The sequence below is a fragment of the Emys orbicularis genome, chromosome 2 (genome assembly GCF_028017835.1).
Source record: "Emys orbicularis isolate rEmyOrb1 chromosome 2, rEmyOrb1.hap1, whole genome shotgun sequence".
Classification (NCBI taxonomy): Eukaryota; Metazoa; Chordata; order Testudines; family Emydidae; genus Emys; species Emys orbicularis.
In genome coordinates this window covers 296,902,664-296,910,144 of record NC_088684.1, presented here as the reverse complement: position 1 = coordinate 296,910,144, position 7,481 = coordinate 296,902,664, and the positions used below count along the sequence as shown (strand labels likewise).

General features: G+C 42.3%; 1 pseudogene; it reads left to right on the top strand.

Moving 5' to 3' along the window:
- The first annotated feature begins 2,568 nt into the window (after window positions 1-2,568).
- On the top strand, window positions 2,569-3,506 carry LOC135875249 (olfactory receptor-like protein COR8; annotated as a pseudogene).
- The last annotated feature ends 3,975 nt before the right edge of the window (window positions 3,507-7,481 follow it).

Here is a 7,481-nt window from a genome sequence, read left to right as displayed (position 1 = left end):
CTCTGTTCCACCAGTAGCTATGATACAATACTTCTTTCCTTCAGTGGAGGTGGGATAGCTATTTTCCTTCAGTTCTGATTCCTGGACATAACTTTCCATTTTCTCCATTTACTTGGAAATGTGATGTTAGCGCAGTCAACATTGCAACGTGAGACAGACATTATTTGTTTGTTCATTTTTCTGTCTCGGGGTAAATTACAGTGGCAATGGACATGGTTCATGGAAGACCCTGAAAGGTCCAGATGGATATTAGGTAAGAATCCAGGATTATACATAGAGATGAATCTGAGTTACACACTTCAGATCTGGAATCAGATTCAGATCCGACTTCTTCAACCTTTGAGGATTTTCAGATTCTGGGCTTTTCAGCCAATTATAGAGATAAATCAGGGTTATAAAATTTGTATTTATTGTTGTTGTGTTATCAATTAGAGGTCAAGGCCCCACTGTACTAGGTTCTTTGGAAAAACATAGTAAGAGAGGGAGTGTGAAGCAGAGCCAGGAATTAAAGGACTATCTCAATCTAGTGCCCCTACTGCCAGTCTGACCATTATCCAGTGTTGTGTATGTGTGTGAGTGGGGGGGGGGGGGGGGGAGGACGGACACTGGGATCCAGTGGGTTCTGGTGTGGCCGGTCTCTAACCATAAGGGGGAAATAACAGTAATTATTTGCACTGCGGCAGCCCCAGTCATGGTCGTGTTTGTTTGAAAACTGTAACCAATGGGAAGCAGTGGGAGGGCAGAGGCGGTAGATGACATTGCAATAGCAGAGGAGCCTCATGGTGTTGATAGAGTGTGAAGGGGCTTGGATTGAAAACAAGCTGTTTGTGTTCGATTCAATGGGGACGGGGGAGCCAGAAGAAGGAAGCAAATGGAGAAAGCCTCACTTTTGAGGTGTTACATAGTTTTGCCTTCATGTCTCTTCAGCCTTCTTTCTTCCTTCTTTCTCTCTCCACTCTCCTCACACTCCTCTCTGATACAGCATTTTCTCCTTTTATCTCATTCTCTCACCTGTGGCTTCATGTAATCCCCCTATGCTCCCTCTTCCAAGCATCCTCCCTCCCTCCTTCAGAGCCTTGCACACAGCCTTCCATTGTTGCTTCTGTGCCAATGTTATTCCTTCACCATTTCCCGCCTGTATCATATTCCTGTGTCACGGCGAATGACCTAGAGAGATGAAGGACCTGGCAGTGTGTACCACTAGTAGGCATAAGAAACTGGGACTGGAGACAAGTGGCCAGAAATCTCCTAGAGCAAGGATAGCATAGATTGAAGGCACACTTACCAGTTCTCACGGTATTTGGTGCTTCTCTTAAAGCCTCAGCTCCTTCAGTCATGTGATCAGTTAAGAATCTCAGATTTTTTTTTAAGTATGTTTCGAGCCCTCAGGGTTGCTAAGAAAAGCTTGAAAACGTGACTCTCTCCAGGGCCCAGAAACATTGTTCCACTGCAATTTGCTGACTGAGTGAAATTGGAACATTTCGTCAAGAAGGGCCAATTTCACTGCAGCACCACGGAATTGAGGAAACTCTGCCTACATCAGAATCCTGCCTGGTTTCTGCTAGTTCACCTGCCCAGCTCCTTTGCAACCTGCCCAGTGGCCTGCTAGCAACCTCAGAGCTTCCAGAGTCCATGGCCTTGGAGCAGATACACATGCAGATTGCCCTGGGGGCTGGGAACATCCAAAATTCTCAGTGTCCATGACTCCAGGGATCCATTCCCTTTTCCAGAGACTTTTCAAAAACTGTGGGTTTGTTCCTAAACCAAATTCTGAAATATAAAATCTTGCACAAAACAGAATTACACTTCCCTGCCCCCTCTCTAAACCCTTTGCGTATTATTTTTAAAAGATCTCAAGATTTTAAGCCAACTGCATGATTTTTGGAAGCCTGATAATGGTTTTCAAATGCTTGGGATTAGCAACACTGCCAGGGGATGTGTTATGAAGCAGCAGTAACCAAGTGACTGGGACATAACAGACATTGTAGTCATCTAAAAGGATTATCTGGAATAGGGTGACCAGATGTCCCGATTTTATAGGGACAGTCCCGATTTCTGGGTCTTTTTTCTTATATAGGCTCCAATTACCTCCTACCCCCATCCCGATTTTTCACATTTACTGTCTGGTCACCCTAATCTGGAAGGATTTAAAGTATGAGTGCTTTCTAACTTACCCTCAGTGAGCAGACAATATAAAGTACCTAGCTCAAACTCAAACCCATGCCAGGTATATTTCATTGGAGAAAATTTGTGATAATGTACATGAATCCGGAAACTCCCTATGGGGAACTGGGATGCCTAATTCCAGTCAATTTTATGGAGACTTGGATGTCTAAATCTCCTAGACAGCCTTGAAAACCTCAGCCCTGTTAAAAAGGGAGTGTAAATTTAAAGGTCCATCCCAGCTCTTCCCAGACATCACGGCGGCTGGTTTCCTGTAAGATATTCATTACTCACATTCAAGCCCAGTGGTGTCATTCAGATTTAATTCATGCCATGAAATTTCCTTCTTCCATGCTGCTCACTCTTGTTATCCCGGCAGGTATGGTTTCATGCACCCCTGTATAAATGGCTGAGGGCAATCACAGCATGGTGACCCAGTTCATCCTCCTGGGGCTGACGGAGCGTCAGGAGTTGCAGATACCCCTCTTCGCGGCGTTCCTGGTGATCTATGTTCTTACGCTGGTGGGGAAGCTTGGGATGATTGTGTTGATCAGGGTTGATCCCCGACTCCACCCCCCCATGTACTTCTTCCTCAGTGACGTGTCCGTTGTTGACCTCTGCTACTCCTCAGTCTTCGCTCCAAGGATGCTGGTGAATTTCTTAGTGGGGAGTAAAAGCATTTCTTACTCTGCCTGTATTGCTCAACACTTCTCTTTTGTTGTGTTTGTGACCACAGAAGGGTTCCTGCTGGCCGTGATGGCGTATGACCGCTATGTAGCCATCTGTAACCCTCTGCTCTACACCGCTGTTATGTCTAAGAGAGTCTGTATTCATCTAGTGGCCAGCTCATATGTAGGGGGGCTCATGAACTCACTGACCCACACATGTGGCTTGCTGAGTTGTCATTCTGCGGACCCAACGTCATCAATCATTACTTTTGTGACACTAACCCATTGCTGAAGCTCGCCTGCTCTGATAACCACATCAGTGAGATTTTGCTTGTAGCGTTCTCTGGGGTTATTGCCATGTCCACCCTCCTGATTGTCATAATCTCTTATCTGTACATCCTCTTCTCTATCCTGAGGATCTGCTCCGCCAAGGGCAGGCGCAAAGCCTTCTCCACCTGTGCCTCTCATCTGACAGCTGTCACCATGTTCTATGGACCTGTGAGCTTAAGCCACATACAGCCCAGTTCCAGCTACTCACTGGAACAGGAGAAAATCTCTGCTGTGTTTTATACCCTGGTGGTCCCCATGTTGAACCCCCTGATCTACAGCCTGAGGAACAAGGAGGTTAAGGATGCTCTTAAGAGGGTGATAGACTGGAAAAACATTCTCAGCTAATTTGTTCACCATGACAATTCCAGTCAATTGAGAAGAACAATTGGAAGAAGGATCGTAGTATGTTCTATGTGTTACTGCCTTGATTTGTGTATCACAAATGTCGTACAAGAATTAAATGAAACTCAAAGAACTGATGTAGCATGTGGAAATTATGTTTTACAATCGCTTGAGAGGAACAATGTTACCTAATGTCCTGTCATTATGTGGCTGTTGGAATATAGACACCTTTCCTTGTTTCTTGACCATTAATCTATTTGAAATGGTGCCCTGCAAGGTTATCTGAGATTAAAAATAAAATAAACTTGCTTCTAGGTTTAATTTCTTAATGTGTTACTTTAATTAATGCTCAGTATGTGACTCGCATTATGAGAATTCAACGCTTTTGCTCTCTTTAGTGTCTGGGCCTCATACGGGCTGCCACAATTGATCTCTATCCCCTTTATAACAGCCCTTAACGTAGTTGAAGACTGTTATCAGGTCCCTCCTCAGTCGTCTTGTCTCAAAACAAAACATGCCCATTTTTAAAAAAACTTTCCTAATAAATCAGGTTTTGTAAACCCTTTTTGTCATTTTTGTTGTTCCCCTCTGGACTCTCTCCTATTTGCCCACATCTTTTCTAAAGTGTGGCTCCCAAACCTAGACACAGAACTTCAACTGAGGCCTCACCAGTGCCAAGCAGAGCCAAATAATCACCGCCCTGGTCTTACATACGTACAACATACCTGGTAATACACCCTAGACAGCCTTTTTCACAACTGCACCTCATTGTTGGCTCATAGTCAACTTGTGATCCACTTGAACTCCCAGATCCATCTAAGCAGCACTTCTCCCTAGCCAGTTATTCCCCACATTGTATTTATGCATTTGATTTTCCCTTCTAGAGTGAAGTACTTGTCTTTGCACTTGTCTTTACATTGATCACATCTATATTCATACTAGTGCTATATACATCTATTCTTAACAGTGTTATTGTATATACTTAGGCTGGGAAGGAATAAATTTTTCTCAATAAAGGTTGGTAAATATTGATTTCACCATATGCACACAAACCAATGAAAAAAATGTTGCCATCAATAATAATTGAAATTTACAGATAGGCAAAGTAAGAAAAATTGCAGCTTCAGAATGTATTCGAGTTTGATTTAAGGATATTTTTTTGATCTATTTTGACAAGTGATGTTGACAATTTGTGTTTTAACAGTTATAAAGCTTGAACTTTTTGAATCTCAGTGTCGACTGTCATTACAAAAAATGTCTGACCTCCCATTGTCTGATCCCCCATAATTTCCCGCAATTATAAAGGTTTAAACATTTAAAATAAAAAAGCCTTAAAAATAAACATTGATATTATCAAATAAAATGATAAAAAACTTAAAAATCAAATTCTGACAAGGCTCTATATACTTGTTATACAGCTTTATTCTCAATCATCTTGTTGTCACCTTGTGCTGCTCCCCATCTGTTTGTCATCTGTATCGTTGTCTCTTATTTTAAGCTTACATTACAAGCTCCTTTGGCCAGAGGTTGGGTTTTGTTTTGTTTTGTTATATGTTGGTACAGCACCTAACAGAATGGGGTTGGGATTAAGCCCAATACTAATGAATTAATGAAGTAGTATCAATAATAATGCTCATGTAATGTTACCCCCACCAATGCCATATATTTCAGAGGGGTAGTCGTGTTCGTCTGTTTCAGCAAAGACAACGAGGAGTCCTGTGGCACCTTAAAGACTAACAAATGTATCTGGGCATAAACTATCGTGATACATTTGTTAGTCTTTAAGGTGCCACAGGACTCCTCGTTGTCACTGCCATATAGTGATTTTATAGGTTTACTTACAGCAATGCTATAAATTTATCATATATTTTAAGGGCTAGAAAGGACAATGAGATCATTTAGTCTGGCTGTATAACTCAGGTCACACTCCTATACAGTTATCCTCGGTATTAAGCCCATTAACTGGCATTTTATTAAGCGTCTCTTCCGGAGAGCCATCGGGTCTTGATTTGGCAGCAGCTCTAGCTGGATAAACCGTCACGTCCCCTGGTAGTTCATTCCAGCCGTTAACCACCCTCACTGTTGAAAATGTGAGCCTCAGGACTAATCCGAATTGGGCTAGTTTTACTCTGAGTATCACAATATATTGTTCATTAGAACCGGGGGGAGAGGGGAGTTGGACCAAAATCCTTTTTTTCTGAGCAACACAGATTTGGGTTAACTGAAATATTTTATGAATCTGTGTTAAATGAGCTGGATTGTTTAGCTTTGATCTAAAACCTCAGAAAAATCTAAAAGGTCTAAATATTTTAAGTTTCCCATTTAAAAGACTTTTTGTTTCAAAATTTACTTCAATTTTATTAAAAAATATAACAATTGCAAAAACTGCAACGGATCAAACAAACCATTTCATTCAACTTGTCAGTCAGCCAAAAAAATGGAAATTTGTGGGGAAAAAAATCAATTTGGGTCAACCAGAAACTAAAGTTTTTCATTTATGTTTCAGACTAGCCAGCAAACCAAGAAATCAGCTATTCACAGAGTTCTTTTGATCATACACTTTCCCCCCTCATTATTGCTCTATACTGATTAGCCCTATTCTCACCACTGACACAATCCTATTGCTTTAGGGCTGGTCGACACGGGAAACGACTCTACAGCTATTTAACGTAACTCCCTAGATGGCCTTTGGGCTTGTCTTTACTACCGCCCGGATCGGCGGGTAGAAATCAATCTCTCGGGGATCGATTTATCGCGTCTCGTCGGGACGCGACAATCGATCCCCGAATCGACGCGCGTACTCCACCAGCCCAGGTAGGAGTAAGCGCCGTCGACGGGGGAGCCGCGGCGGTCGATTTGCCGCCGTCCTCACAGCGGGGTAAGTCGGATCAGATACGTCGAATTCAGCTACGCTATTCCCGTAGCTGAATTTGCGTATCTGAAATCGATCGCCCCCCCGTAGTGTAGCCGTAGCCAAATAAGAATGCCATTTTCTGGTTTAGTTTAATCCAGTAAATTAAGAGTGTCCATACCAGGATAGTTCTAGTGCCTTAAATTCACATATTATCTTGCTCAGGAATAACTTCCCAATGCAAACAAGCCCCTGTTCTCACCAACACTGATTTAGAGCTTTGCTTTCATCCCTCCATGCAGAGGTGGGACACTGAACAGCAAGGTTTAGCAGTGGGGAAATGAATTTATTTGATGTTTTTCCATCCCGAAGAACCCAATACAATTGGGCAAACATTCTGGTGTAGCTGAATGTGCACTTTTCTCTGAAAAAAAGTTTCAGCCAAAGAATTTTGGCCAGCTGTAGTTAGGATACTTTCTACCCCATGGAAATGCCTTACACTTAAACTCTGCTAGGTAGACTTGAGCCAAGGGATAATAGAGTTTAGCCCATTGTGATTAATGGTGAGAGGACATAAATCCACTGAAGCACACTCAGACTCAACTTCCTCCGGGATTCAAGAGTTGACCCGCTACCCAACCCCATTCACGGGGGTTCTTTTTATCCTGCATTAATAAAGTTTCCATGAAAAATATTAGAGCACAATATTGGATCAATCATAGAATCATAGGACTGGAAGGGACCTCGAGAGGTCAGAAGTCCAGTCCCCTGCACTCATGGCAGGACAAAGCACCATCTAGAACATCCCTGACAGGTGTTTGTCTAACCTGCTCTTAACAATCTCCAATGATGGTGTTTCCACAACCTCCCTAAGCAATTTATTCCAGTGGTTAACCACCCGGACAGTTAGGAAATGTTTCCTAATGTCCAACCTAAACCTCCCTTGCTGCAATTGAAGCCCAGTGCTTTCTACACTGGAAAATACTGATTAGTAAAAAATGAAATATTCTTGTGGGAAAAGGCCAGTTTCAATGAATTACTCATTTCAAAAAAAAAATTGAAAGAAAAAAGAAGCTTAAAATTGTCTAAATGTTCATTTTTTACATTTTCAAAATGAAAAGTTGCCT